Here is a 15896-nt window from a genome sequence, read left to right as displayed (position 1 = left end):
CTTGCAAAATAAAATATTTGTTGTGAAATTTGTGTACTATGACTTTTTCTATTTCTTTTTTACATCATACTATACTATGACCTTTTTCCGACATGCTATACTATGAGTTTTTTACAACATGCTATACTATGACTTTTTTATGAATTGCTATACTATGACTTTATTACAACATGCTATACTATGACTTTTTTATGAATTGCTATACTATGACTTTTTTACAACATGTTATACTGTGACTTATGTTTTTACAACATAATATACTATGACTTTTTTATGAATTGCTATACTATGACTTTATTACAACATGCTATACTATGACTTTATTACGACATGCTATACTATGACTTAATTACGACATGCTATACTATGACTTTATTACGACATGCTATACTATGACTTTATTACAACATGCTATACTATGACTTTTTTATGAATTGCTATACTATGACTTTATTACAACATGCTATACTATGACTTTTTTATGAATTGCTATACTATGACTTTTTTACAACATGTTATACTGTGACTTATGTTTTTACAACATAATATACTATGACTTTTTTACGAAATGCTATACTATGACTTTTTTACAATATGCTATACTATCACTTTTTTACGAAAGGCTATAATATGACTTTTTTATGACATGCTATACTATAACGTTTTTTACAACATACTATAGTATGACTTTTTTACGAAATGCTATACTATGACTTTTTTACAACATGCTATAGTATGACTTTTTTATGACATGCTATACTATGACTTTCAGGACATGCTATACTATGACTTTTTTACGAAATGCTATACTATGACTTTTTTACAAAAAGCTATATAATGAATTTGTTACGACATGCTATACTATGTTTTTTATGACATACTATACTATGACTTTTTTATGACAGGCTATACTATGACTTTTTCAGGACATACTATACTATGACTTTTTTACGAAATGCTATACTATGACTTTTTTACAACATGCTATAGTATGACTTTTTTACAACATGCTAAACTATGACTTTTACAACATGCTATACTATGACTTTTTTACAACATGCTATAATATGACTTTTTTACGACATGCTATACTATGACTTTTTTACCAAAGGCTATATAATGAATTTGTTACGAAATGCTATACTATGAGCTTTTTACGACATACTATACTATGAGCTTTTTACGACATACTATACTATGAGCTTTTTATGAAATGCTATACTATGACTTTTTCAGGACATGCTATACTATGACTTTTTTAGGAAAGGCTATACTATGACTTTTTTACGACATGCTATACTATGTTTTTTACAACATACTATACTATGACTTTTTTACAATATGCTATACTATCACTTTTTTACGAAAGGCTATATAATGAATTTTTTAAGAATGGCTATACTATGACCTTTGTACAAAAGGCTATACTATGTTTTTTACAACATACTATACTATGAGTTTTTTACAAAATGCTATACTATGACTTTTTTACGACATGCTATACTATGACTTTTTTACGACATGCTATACTATGACTTTTTTTACGACATACTATACTATGATGTTTTTACAACATGCTATACTAATACTTTTTTACAACATACTATACTATGACGTTTTTACAACATACTATACTATGACGTTTTTACAACATGCTATACTATGTTTTTTATGACATACTATACTATGACTTTTTTATTACTTTTTTACAACGTACTATACTATGACTTTTTTACGACGTACTATACTATGACTTTTTTACGACATGCTATTATATGATGTTTTTACAACATGCTATATGGCTTTTTTACAACATACTATACTATGACATTTGCACGACATACTAAGACTTTATTACTTTTTTACGAATTGCTATACTATGACTTTTTTTACATACATACTATACGATCACTTTTTTACAACATACTATGTTACAACGTTTTTACAACCTGCTATACTATGACTTTTTTACAATATGCTATACTATCACTTTTTTACGAAAGGCTATATAATGAATTTGTTACGAAATGCTATACTATGACTTTTTTACAAAATGCTATACTATGACTTTTACAACATGCAAAACTATGACTTTTACAACATGCTATGCTATGACTTTTTTACGACATGATATACTATGACTTTTACAACATGCTATACTATGACTTTTTTAAAAAATGCCATACTATGACTTTTTCACAGCATGCTATACTATGACTTTTTTATTACATGTAAATGTGCTGTATTTATATAGTCCTTTTCTAGTCTTAACGACTACTCAAAGGGCTTTTACATCACACAGAAAACATTCACCATTCACACACATTCATACACTGTGGCCGAGGCTGCCATACAAGGTGCCACCTGCTCATCAGATAAACACTCAGAATCGGGGGCAACTTGGGGTTCAGTGTCTTGCCCAAGGACACTTCAATATGGGACTGCAGGGCCAGGGATTGAACCCCCAACCTTCCGATTGGTAGACAACGGCTCTACCACTGAGCCACAGCCGCCCCAGACATATATTATGAATTTGTACAACATGCTATACTATGACTTTTTAACAACATGCTATACTATGACTTTTTTACAACATACTTTACTATGACTTTTTTATTACTTTTTTACGACATGCTATACTATGACCTTTTTACGACATACTATACTATGACCTTTTTACGACATGCTATACTATGACCTTTTTACGACATGCTATACTATGACCTTTTTACGACATACTATACTATGACTTTTTTACAAAATGCTATACTTTTACTTTTTTACGACATGCTATACTATGACTTTTTTACAACATACTTAACTATGACTTTTTTACGACCTACTATACTATGACTGTTTTACAACTTACTATACTATGACTTTTTTACGACATGTTATACTGTGACTTTTTTACGACACGAAATACTATGACTTTACATTTTTTACGACATGCTATACTTTGACTTATTTTCGACATACTATACCATAATTTTACACACAATGCAGGATGACTATTTTATCCAAAACAAAAGATGTTTTATTATGATGATCTTTGCAGATGTGTACAGATGTCTGGGGAAATAAACTTCATCTCTGACGAAGAAAAGGGTTAATTAGTGGTAATAGGTTTCTCTCTTTGTGGTTTCAATATGTAGTATGACATTTGCATCTGTGTTTTGTTACCGTTTAGAAAAAGCAACTTTCCTACAGCGGACATCTTCAATTTAACAGACCAAAACACTAAGAGGAAACTACCTATCTTATCATTTTCTTTTCTCTCAGGTCAGGTGTTCCTAAGGAGTACCTGAGTGGAGGTCAAAGGTCAACTCAGCGCAGGAACCGGACATGCTCCGACAGCTCCGTTTATGACACTGAGCGTAAGACACACTCCCTTTTTTAAAGCTTTTTTTAGACCCTTTCCATACAATTTTACCCCTCCTGTGGTTCCTCGGGTCAAAATGACCCGTTTCAAAGTGTTTTATATCTGAAATATGGATTTCTTTCAACCAAATTGTCCAAAATAACATGAGTGGGTTTTCTAATTTGTCTTAGCGTTCGGTCCTTAACAATAAATACAGTAGAAAACAGGGCTGTAGTCAAGACCACCTTTGTCGAGTCCAAGACTAGGACTAATAGAGTCCAAATCAAGACCGAGTCCAAAATGGTTCGAGTCCAAGACAAGACCAAGTCCAAGTAGGATCGAGTCTGAGTCTAGACAGGAATAAAGGTCTTATGCATGACAGTATCAAGCCAATCATTTTGCGTTTCACTTTCCCTCCAATATTATTATCAACATAATAAAGACACCTGGACTCGGTCGAGACCAAAAGCCCAAAAGCCATATCTGGCAAGACCAGCGGCCGAGACCGAGTCCAAATACTAGCAAGTCCAAGACAAGTCCAAGACCATAGAAAAACGGTCTTGAGTCCGGACTCGAGTCCAAGACCGGACTGATGGACCTGCTGCCTCCCGCCAGAGGGGAGTGGTTCAAACAGTTGACTTGAAAAATGTTACAAAAAAGTCATAGTATAGTCTTAACAGCCCATCTCAATACTTCTTCCATCACTAATTTTTACTAACGTAACTTCTTCTTCTGCTAAAAAAAAGCAGACGCTGGCCAAAGAAAACTCACCTGTGAGAGTCAAAGCATTTATTCCCTCCCTGTCTGTTCCAGGTATGCTGCCCGGTGTCAACGGGGACTCGTCTTCCATTCCCGAAGAGAGAGGAGGCATGAGCCCCCCAAAGACCACACTGACTGACACGGACACAGACCTGTCCATCTTAAGACCTGACGTCCATCACGACCCTGCTAGACTCTGAGAGGACGAATTGACAGACATTTGGTCTCCACTGGGATTGTCCTCTGAAGTCAGCTGGTTGCCAAACACATGCACTTTTGGAATCATAAAGACTCTTTTCCTGAAGTCTGTCTTATGGGTTTCAGTTGCACAGGACACACTGGGGGTCAAAAAAGACAGCAGGAAAGACCTGAACCTGAGACAAAGAAAGGAACAGACACTATGGACACACTCTTGGGGATAATGGTGGCCTTGTAGTTGGGAAGGATTGTAATCTGAAGCTCAAATCCTGATACAAATCTGTGAATGAAAAGGGCGGTTTTTGTTAAATATGTGATGTGTAGTAGACAGCTTCCTGGTATTTTATGAATAACAATAACTGGATTGAGTGTTCACGGTACCCAATAATGTGCAGGAAGTGCTGAATTTTAGAGGTCATGTCTTCTAAAGGTTTGTTTTCGTGGCGTTTTGATGGGACGTTGAAATCAAAAGCATCTTCTCGTATAGTTCCACATACTCAAGAACTTGCCAAGCATCTCCTACATTCCTCTTCCAGGCCAGTTGGTGAAAAAACAACAACAATTCTCTCCTTCTTCCTATCAGCTTCTCATCTTCGATGTTGTCCGTAGGGACGTAGCGGAGGATGGAACCAGACTGATAAGACGGCGTCCCTGAAGGTTCCTGAAGCCACTGGTCTCTGCCACGGCATACTCACAGAGAGCAGCGGCTCTTCGGATGCCTTTGTTTGTTGTTTTCTTTGCACAAATCTTTCACATTAAATGTGCCGCCATGCTTCTTCTCCATAGTTCATCTGGTCCCGCTCGGTTCCAGACTCGGCTTCTGGCCTCCTGCACTCCAAAGACAAGTCAGATCACAGGAACAAAGTCTCTAAATCACAGATAGGTGGGAATTTGTGCAAGTTACTGCTGTTTATTTTTTGTATTTGAGCATTTTTTTTTTTTTTGGTGATGAATTTCCAGCCAAACATTGACCTTAAAAGACAGAAAGTACGGTGGCCCTAAACGATCAATGCACTGCAAGAAAGCAAATAGACAAAACAAACAAATTAACCCCCGGGTTGTTGTCCTCAAGTCAAATTTGACTCGTTTTCAGTTTTTTTTATCACAAAGAAATGGGCCTTCGAAATAAGATGAAAATGTCAACATTGGAAATATCAAATAACTTTGAAAAAAAAATAAAAAAAGCACGCACAACATTGGAAAAAAGGACAAAAATGTCAGAAAAAGCAATATACCTTTTTTTCATGGTTGATGGGAAGACAACACCAGGGTTAAGAAACATATCGGATATATTTTGTTATGCTGCTTATGTGATGTCAATTAGTTGAGCACGTTGCCTTCATTTGAGGGTGTTATGTCTACTTGCTTTCCTAAGTCGCGGTGCGTTGTAAACACGCGCTTTAATTTAAAAGTACATAAGTGAATACACTCTGGATGAGTTCATACGATGCCTTTTGCACACGTGGTAGTTACAACAATGTCTAGGTAGCTGCTCTTCCCCTGCCAAAGCGAACATTAGTGGAGCGGTTAACCCTTTAAAGGGATTCATCTGAACCAAAACACACACATCCAAGCGGGGAAAATACTGACAGGCATCCGCACACCAAGTTGCACTTTACTACTATACTGCTGCCATACTACTACTATACTACTATCTGGGAATCCAGTTTCCCTTGTCTTGTAAACCTGCGTCGCTGTTTAACCCTCATGATGTCCTCATCTTGCCCAGATGTTGTCTTCATGTTGTCCCCATGGTGTCCTCATCTTGCCCTCATGATGTCCTCATCTTGCCCAGATGTTGTCCTCATGTTCTCCTCATGTTGTCTTCATGTTGCCCTCATGTTGTCCTCATCTTGCCCAGATATGGTCTTCATGTTGTCCCCATGGTGTTCTAATCTTGCCCTCATGATGTCCTCATGTTGTCCTCGTGTTGTCTTCATGTTGTCCTCATGTTGTCGTCATGATGTCTTCATGTTGCCCTCATGTTGCCCTCATGTTGCCCTCATGTTGTCCTCATGTTGTCCTCATGTTGTCCTCATGTTGTCCTCATGTTTCCCTCATGTTGTCTTCATGTTGCCCTCATGTTGCCCTCATGTTGCCCCCATGTTGCCCCCATCTTGCCCTGATGTTGTCGTCATGTTGTCCTCATGATGTCTTCATGTTGCCCCCATCTTGCCCTGATGTTGCCCCCATCTTGCCCTGATGTTGTCGTCCTCATGTTGCCCTCATGTTGCCCTCATGTTGTCTTCATGTTGTCCTATATCAATGTTCTTTTTAACTCCCCAAAATAACATGATTGATTTCACCCAACGCTCTTTGCCAAGTACATATCTCTACTTTCATTAATTTTGGGGCGTCTTATTCAATTTTATGTCTCATGGTCTTATGCATGACAGTATCAAGACAATCATTTTGGGTTTAACTTTCCCTCCAGTATTATCATCAACATAATAAAGACACCTGGACTCGGTCCAGACCAAAAGCCCAAAAGCCATATCTGGCAAGACCAGCGGCCGAGACAGAGACAAGTCCGAGTCCAAATGATAGCGAGTACGAGACAAATCCGAGACCACAGAATCACGGTCTTGAGTCCGGACTTGAGTACTACAGCCCTGCAACTAGGCTCTTTAAAAAGGAATAGTTGGACATTTTGGGAAAGACACTTATTTGTAGTCTTGCCAAGAGTTGGGGGATTGATACTGGTCTCGTATTTGTCCGGTTTTCATCTGTCATCTGTGTGGTTTTTGTATGAATCAAACATTTAAAATATGTTAATCAGTGCGTTTTAGACGTGCTGCTAGCTGGACTGTGTTAGCTTTGGACAGAGCACGCTAGCAGTTTCCCCCCGTTTCCAGTCTTTGTGCTAAGCTAACTGTCTCCTGGCTCCTCTGCTTTTAGCTTAGAGGAAACAACTGAATTAAACTGCTGCATTACAACTGAATCACACCTTTGTTATAGTTTTTATTTTGCATTTTGTCAATAAAATAAATCAGCATGGTCAGTTTTTGGGACAAGCCAACAGAGAGAAGTTCAAGTGTTGTGAAGTAACATGTTGTATCTCACTTATCACTGTATAAATAAAAATCATTATTTTAAACTGAGTTTTGTGTTTACACAGATGTTGTGTGCCTAACCTGAATAAGCATAACTAAGTAAATATAACTCAATTGGGTTACTTTAAGATTGTGTTGATTCTAGCGGTTTTCACCAGACCAGGACCCTCAAGGATTCATAAAACTCTGCGTTGTTTCTATTCTGAAAAATATTGTGCGTCAAAAAGTCCCAATTTTCATACACAGATAACATGCGGCGCTCACCTGTACAGACTCTTCTCGCCAGGGGTGTAGTCGAGACCACCTTTGTCAAGTCCAAGACCAGGACTAGTCCAGTCCAAGTCAAGACCAAAATGGTTTGAGTCCAAGACAAGACCGAGTCCGTTTCAGAAACGTTAAAAAGTTACACCTAGTCACTTGAAGGTAACCAGAAAGGTGAGAGAGTGTGTGAAGCGGCCTGGATGGGCGATGTGTTTACAGAGGGTGTGTGTGTGTGTGTGTGTGTGTCTGTGTGTCTGTGTGTGTGTCTGTGTGTGTGTCTGTCAGTCAGCGGCCGCCTGACTGGTTTTTGGTGAAGTGTTATTTAAACTCACCTACAGTGTACTCTCACAATACCGGACACGGCGGGACACACGGACACACACACAGACACACACAGACACACACACACACACACAGACACACACACACACACACACACTGTACCTGCAGGGCGACACGCTGCCAGTAATCCTGGGCCTGCAGAAGAGAAAACACGGTGAGTAAGTACCCTTTCGGTCTGAAATTCTGAATTATTGTCAGAAATTCATAATTTCTGAGTGTTTCTGTGGAAGTTGATATCATACAGACTACGTCATAGGAGATAGACATCATTAAGAATTAACTTACACTCAGACTTCTCCTTATTAATCTTTTTGGGATGACTCCCACGAGGAAATTGAAATTTCCAGCAGCAGTTTTAGCAAGCAAAAAATAAAAATAAAAACTTTTAAAAAAGACGATTGCACGACGTTACAGCTGTTCGTAACAACTATTTTCATCATCGATTAATCATTAAGGGTAGTGTCAAAAATAGTGAAAGAACGCAACGCACCACAACTTCCCGGAGCCCAACGTTTTGTTTTGATCCACGAAATATCCCAAAGCAAAAGATCTTCAGCTTACAGAGACACATGAAATCCTCTCATTGGAGAAGTGGGAAACGAGACAATATTCAGCGAAATGACTAAAACTGTGATGTGGAGGGAAGGAGGACCCGAAAGCAGAGGAGCAGCAGGCAGGAGGGAGCTTCAAAAAGAGGATTTATTAGAAACAGTCCAACAAAAAACAGGGAGCAAAAGGTGAAATCCAAAAATCCACATCCAGAAATAGGCACAGGGGAAGGCGATACTAGAACAGGGAAAACAAACGAGAGGGATAAATCTGGAAAAACTCACAGGGATTATCAGGAAGAAGACAGGAACACACAGACAGCAACGTTGACGAGACATAAGGACCTGACAAGGGGAACACGGGTTAAATACAAGCGGTAACGAGGTAATGGGGAACAGGTGAGACGTCAAGTGAAACACATCAGGGCGGGGCGGGACAATCAGACAATCAGGCACAAAGCAAAGCTGGACAAGACTGGACAAGACAGGAAACCATGCTATCAAAATAAAACAGGAAACAGAACATACAGACACTCACCAGGGAACACAAGACAGAGACTACAACACAAGACCCGAGGAGGAACGTCCCGGGTTACGTTTGTAACCCTTGTTCCCCGAGATAGGGGAACGAGACACTGCGTCGGTTACGACGCTATGAGGTGCGGCGAACCAACGCAGTTCGAGTTCCCCTCGAAGGGGAACGTCTCGGGTTATGTATGTAACCCTTGTTCCCCGAGATAGGGGAACGAGACACTGCGTCGATTTGCCGCACCTCATAGTGTCTTCACTGACGCAGCGTCAGCTCCTCTCTCAGCTCAGGCTCAAAGGTTGCCACCACCCGTGCACACAAATGCTCCACCACCCCCTACAGATCCCTGATGCAAATCAGACATGTGTGCATGCACCCCAGACACAAGGACCCAGTCCACAACCATGCTGGTACTGCTGCAGTGCCCACTCTCCTTACATGTACTGGACTTATTAGATATGCACAAACCTACAACTCACAGGGATTATCAGGAAGAAGACAGGAACACACAGACAGCAACGTTGACGAGACATAAGGACCTGACAAGGGGAACACAGGGGTTAAATACAAGCGGTAACGAGGTAATGGGGAACAGGTGAGACGTCAGGTGAAACACATCAGGGCGGGGCGGGACAATCAGACAATCAGGCACAAAGCAAAGCTGGACAAGACTGGACAAGACAGGAAACCATGCTATCAAAATAAAACAGGAAACAGAGACTACCACACAAGACCCGAGGAGGAACGTCCCGGGTTACGTTTGTAACCCTTGTTCCCCGAGATAGGGGAACGAGACACTGCGTCGGTTACGACGCTATGAGGTGCTGCGAACCAACGCAGTTCGAGTTCCCCTCGAAGGGGAACGTCTCGGGTTATGTATGTAACCCTTGTTCCCCGAGATAAGGGAACAAAACCAACGCACTTCGAGTTCCACTTGAAGGGGAACGTCTCGGGTTACGTACGTAACCCTTGTTCCCCGAGATAAGGGAACGAAAACCAATGCAGTTCGAGTTCCCCTCGAAGGGGAACATCTCGGGTTACGTATGTAACCCTTGTTCCCCAAGATAGGGGAACGAGAACACAAACATCTGTACAGTATAAATTTAAGTTAAAGCTTTAGTGTGTACTATGTGATATCTGCTACTTCATCTTATTTAATGCCTTCCTCTCAAACAAATTGAAAAAAAAGTGTCCAAGACTTCTGTAATCCGCTGCAAAGACACTCAGGTTTTTAACTTTAAACTGTTATAAATAAACAAAAAAGAACCTCTGCAATAGCCCCATTGACATGAGCCTTTACTGCATCATGTAGTCATCAAGTACTTATGACAATCCTAGAAGGAATATTTACAAAATGTCACTTGTATATTAAACATAAACAGATTATAGAGACCATTGCAGCCCCTGATATGAGTAGAAAAAGCATGTGCAGAGTTTTCTGTCTCACCTTCACAGAGCAGAGAGGGACCGTTTCCAACTCCATGAAAACAACAGAGAGGCTCTTTGTGTGCTGTGTGGGGGGGTTGGTCCACCTACAGTAGCTACTAAGACTCTCCAGATGTCTCCACTGAGACAAAGTGTTTCCACTGAGACTGCCAACACACGCACACACTGATGTCATTGGTGGCAAAAGATGCAGGTTTCTGAGTTAGAAAGGCCAACCAGGCACGGCAGAGACACAGAGAGACAGAGGAACTCTCTTCTGTCCCTTTTTCTCTTTATGGACTTTCCTCTAATTGCTGTTTGAAAGTCATTTAAACCGCAATATTGTTTCTTGTATCATGGCAACCGCACTTTAAAATACCTTTTGGCTTCCTTTCAGTCTACCATATAATCTGTCTATTGTTTGCTTGTATTTCTTGTGTGTTTACTTGTTTGTGTGTTTTTGTTTTTTTGCTGTTATTGAAGAAAATGCTGCTGCTGTCATAACGAAATTTCCCCGTTGTGGGATGAATAAAGTATGATCTAATCTAATGTAAAAATTCGTAAATTCCCCTAAGTATGATGAATTTAAAGTATACTGGCATGCACTAAAACACACGGTTAAACAACAACAATTTGGGGTAGAAATCTGTGCATTTGTTGCTAACTTGCATGCACTAAACTCAACTAAACTGGACAAAAATGAAGCAAAGCTAGCGGTAATTATGCATCTGGAATTAAAACTTGGGACATATAATCTCCTGATTGATAAAGCACAAGTTGGATTTTAAAGAAACTTGGGATGTACTGGACATGTTTTGGGATTTTCACTACTTTTCTGACACCATATAGTAATCTGTGTTTTTTACTTACACAAAGATTAAATCACAAGTCATGTTAAGTGGAAATTATCTAACCCATCTACCCTTGTATTTCTGACACTCAGAGTTCCATAGGGAAGATTTATTGCCCCTATGAATGTCATTTTTGCTGAGCGCCCTTCTAAATAATTGTTTCCACTTACAGTTGGACTGTTAAAACCCTACACACAGTTTGTTTTATATTTAATGTATTAATCTGTGACGATACGGCCACGTCACAAGTGTTTTTTTCTACCATATAATGCCCCAGAGGCTTTTAACTCTGGCAAGTTACAGAAAACTTAAAGGAAATGGTTGGAAATAATGTTAAATGTATGCGAGCTTCCATTATAAACACTGACATCACCTCCTCTGTAATTAATCTGGGAATTTAGCACTTTTATCAATCCAGGCGGAGTTTACTTTCTCCAAAAGTGCACATTTGGTGGTTATTAGACTGATTTTACCTGGTTTAGAGATTAAGTACGGCAGCTAACACACTAAACTAAGATAGTAAACACGGTAAATGTAAAGTTGCAATGCTAGAACTAGCATTTAGCTCACCGCGGGTCCTTTATGTACAACCTCACAGAGTCGCTAGCGGGGCCGGAGACTCCTAGAAAACATGATGACACATATATAAAAATTAGATAAAAGAACAAATAACAAAATGCAAACCATGAGGAACTTAGCTATGCACTTAAACGACAATCTTAACTTTCAAGGTTCTTGTGTAACACAAAGGTCAAGCTTTAACCTCTTCAGAAACTTACAGAGACAAGTTAACACTCCATTTTTTTGTCAGTGTGATTCTAGGCCTCACTGACATAGAGTTTAGAACAGAGAATTTCTATTTCCATCCAAGTAAAGCATCTGTAAAATGATTAAAAAACACTACTGTAGGCATATTAGAAGGGCTTCACACAAGACTAGTAACTAGCCACATGTCTCAATTTAAAACAGAAACAATCCAGAAGAAAAACTCAGAAAATGGACGTTATGCCTACATATATGTCTGTGCGTTTTTCTTATTTCCTTTAAGAAAAAAGCCAAAAAATGCAAAGTACATTACTTCTCAAATACAAAAACACATCCACATCACTCACACACATACTTGAAATAACTACATACCACGGCTGTAGTCAAGACCACCTTTGTCGAGTCCAAGACAAGTCCAACACCAGGACTAGCCGAGTTCAAGTCAAGACCGAGTCCAAAGAGGTTCGAGTCCAAGACAAGACAGAGTCCAAAGAGGTTCGAGTCCAAGACAAGACAGAGTCCAAAGAGGTTCGAGTCCAAGACAAGACAGAGTCCAAAGAGGTTCGAGTCCAAGACAAGACAGAGTCCAAAGAGGTTTGAGTCCAAGACAAGACCGAGTTCAAAGAGGTTCGAGTCCAAGACAAGACAGAGTCCAAAGAGGTTTGAGTCCAAGACAAGACCGAGTCCAAAGAGGTTCGAGTCCAAGACAAGACCGAGTCCAAAGAGGTTTGAATCCGAGTCAAGACCGAGTCCAGGACAGGAAAAAAAAGGTCTAATGCATGACAGTATCAAGACAATCGTTATTATTAAGCTCCAGTATTGTTATCAACATAATAAAGACACCTGGACTCGGTCGAGACCAAAAGCCATAACTGGCAAGACCAGCGGCCGAGACCGAGACAAGTCCGAGACCACAGAAAAACGGTCTTGAGTCCGGACTCAAGTCCAAGACCGGACTCGAGTACTACAGCCCGGCTATGTACAAAAACTTATAGAAATAAGTAATTGAAAATTGATGAAATGGTGAAATGCAATAACTTAAGCCTTATTTCGGCTGCAGCCGTCACAGGGTTGAAATGTTCTGGTCAAGTTTGGTATCAATCGATCTGCCTTCTGATTGGCTAAACAGGTACTAAAGCCTCTTGGATCAGCTGGAGATTGCATGTTCACAAAGCGGTCTAATAATCTAATTTAGGATTTATTTCCCTCCAGTGGTCATAGTCCTTTAAAACATGACTCTTAATGTTCCCTTTACCTCTGATTAATGGGAGCGCTCAATTCTGACTTCCGAGCAATTTCCATCAATTTTGACATTTTAAGGTGTTCTGTGGATGGTAGTTTTAATTGTCTATAGATGAAAAGTATGCTGTACCCGTCTTGCTAATGTCTCCTGATGACACCTGTCTAATTAAGGGACGCTACAAGACCCTGAGGCGGTTTTCCTGACACCAGGAAACGTTTTAAAACCTTTTAGAGATACATGGTTCTCACAGGCATCTCTGCAGATTTAACTACCCAACTAAAATGAGCACCACCTTAAAGGTCCCCCTACATCGGTAAAATACATCATACACATGAAAAAAGCAGGAACATGAATCCAGAAACATCCGATAGAAGAGGAAGACAGGTGACGGGGGACGTCTTCCTGCACAGTCATCAGTTATCTCAGCTAATCTCTTCATTATGCTCACATGCTTTTCACGTCAGTAAGGGTTTTAATTTAAGTATTTAAGTAAGGGTCTAAATACTTCTTCCACTGCTGCTTTTTGGTTGTTACGATGCAGAATTACAACGCAAAATATTAAAAAAAAGACACATTTATGACATTAAACTCCTCCATTCTGCATCAGAGTATGTTTGTAAAATGCTGCAATGTCTATGTTGTTATTCTCTCTCTCTCTCTCTCTCTCTCTCTCTCTCTCTCTCTCTCTCTCTCTCTTTCAATTAGTGATAATGGACCCCATCGGCCGAGAGAAGACCACTCCCTCCCTCTCTATTCCCTCCTTCCTTGACACACAAAGATCACACACACACACACACACACACTCTCTCTCTCTCTCTCCCTCCCTCCCTCTTTCTGCTTGTCTTGCTTTCTTTCTTTCTTCCTCTCAGTCAGTAACTATGGAGCCCAGCAGTCCAAAGAAGATCCAGTTCGCTGTTCCTCCGCTGCAGGGACAGCTGGACCCGCAGGCCTCCGAACATGTGAGTGGGTCTGGATATATGTGTGTGTGTGTGTGTGTGTGTGTGTGTGTGCGAGTGTGTGTGTGTGTGTGTGGGTCATGCATGTGAAGGCTGAAAAGAGCTTCTATCTTGTAAGTCTGGTCTGGAATCTTCTGTGTGTGGGTGCAGATCAGCATGTGTGCATAAGTCTTATGACAACTGGGTTTTTGTGTCTAAGTGACAACATGTGTATTCATTATTATGGGATGGGACAACTTTAAGTGTTTTGGGGCAAAGACTTGGCAAACTACGTGTGTTTGTAAGAAGATGGTATGAAGAATTGAAGGGGAAACCCACCCTAAAATACCCTATATATACGATTTAGCACATCTAATGGTAATGCATTGTGTATTATGTACTGTAGATTTAGGGTTTTTAGTTTAATCAGATGTTTTAAAGATTTCACTTCCAGTAAAAATCTAATATATTCCCCTTTGTTTACTTCACAAGTTGCTGATGGTGTAAATGTGACTATCGAGAAATAGGACAAGTGACACTTGCATGTAAATACTACTTGTATGTGCCGCTAGGGGTGTCATAATCAAAACAAAGGACAAGGTTTGGTGACGTCATGAAGTAGCGTGGGATCGATGCCGTCTCAGCTGAGAGGTTGTTTACAGGGAGCTGAATTATCTGCAGAGGTCTCCAACCTCCACAAAACCAACTAAACCCGGTGTTATAAACCAGTATGAACCCAAAAAAGGAGTTTGGCATTAACAATTGGAGGGGGGATTGGCATCAGCTGTGTGCTTGGCCATCAAGTGGTATTTCAGACTGGACGTGCTGTGATGATTACTCATTTCACAACAACCAAACACACAACATTTGGCAACTTTTAAAAATGAATCCATCTTTCCATCCAGAATATTATCGGCGTCCATTTCGGCGTCTCGCGCTCGCCATCCACAGATAGAGAGACAGTTATGAAAGGGGGGGATAGATGGGGGACAACACTGTCGAAGTGTCCTTGGGCAAGACACTGAACCCCGAGTTGCCCCCGATGCTGTGCCATCGGAGTGTGAATGTGAATGTGTGTTTATCTGATGAGCAGGTGTGTAGATGTGTGTGAGTGTTGTGTAGATGTGTGTGAGTATGTAGATGTGTGTGAGTGTGTATCTGATGAGCAGGTGTGTGAGTGTGTAGATGTGTGTGAGTGTTGTGTAGATGTGTGAGTGTGTATCTGATGAGCGTGTGGCACCTTGTACGGTAGTCTCGGCCACAGTGTGTGAATGTGTGTGAATGTGTGTGACTGTGTGTGACTGTGTGTTAATGTGTTTGAATGTGTGTGAATGTGTGTGACTGTGTGTTAATGTGTTTGAATGTGTGTGAATGTGTGTGAATGTGTGTGACTGTGTGTTAATGTGTTTGAATGTGTATGAATGTGTTTGAATGTGTGTGAATGTGTGTGAGGGTGTATGAATGTGTGTGAATGTGTGTGAATGTGTGTGAATGTGTGTGAATTTGTGTGAATGTGTGTAAATGTGTGTGAGTGTGTATGAATGTGTGTGAATGTGTGTGAATGCGTGTGAATGTGTGTGAATGTCTGTGAATGTGTGTGAATGTGTGTGAATATGTGTGACTGTG

At 40.1% G+C, this 15896-nt stretch overlaps 1 long non-coding RNA gene across 1 annotated transcript; it reads left to right on the top strand.

Annotated features, from left to right (window-relative positions):
• Positions 1-3163: 3163 nt before the first annotated feature.
• LOC117960799 lies at positions 3164-5133 on the top strand. The gene is made up of 3 exons (XR_004660229.1): positions 3164-3377; positions 4175-4862; positions 4936-5133. It is a non-coding gene; the product is annotated as an uncharacterized LOC117960799 (long non-coding RNA).
• The last annotated feature ends 10763 nt before the right edge of the window (positions 5134-15896 follow it).

Source organism: Etheostoma cragini, chromosome 17, assembly GCF_013103735.1.
Source record: "Etheostoma cragini isolate CJK2018 chromosome 17, CSU_Ecrag_1.0, whole genome shotgun sequence".
Classification (NCBI taxonomy): domain Eukaryota; kingdom Metazoa; phylum Chordata; class Actinopteri; order Perciformes; family Percidae; genus Etheostoma; species Etheostoma cragini.
Note: the sequence above shows the minus strand (reverse complement) of the source record. Positions and strands in the feature narration are given on the sequence as shown.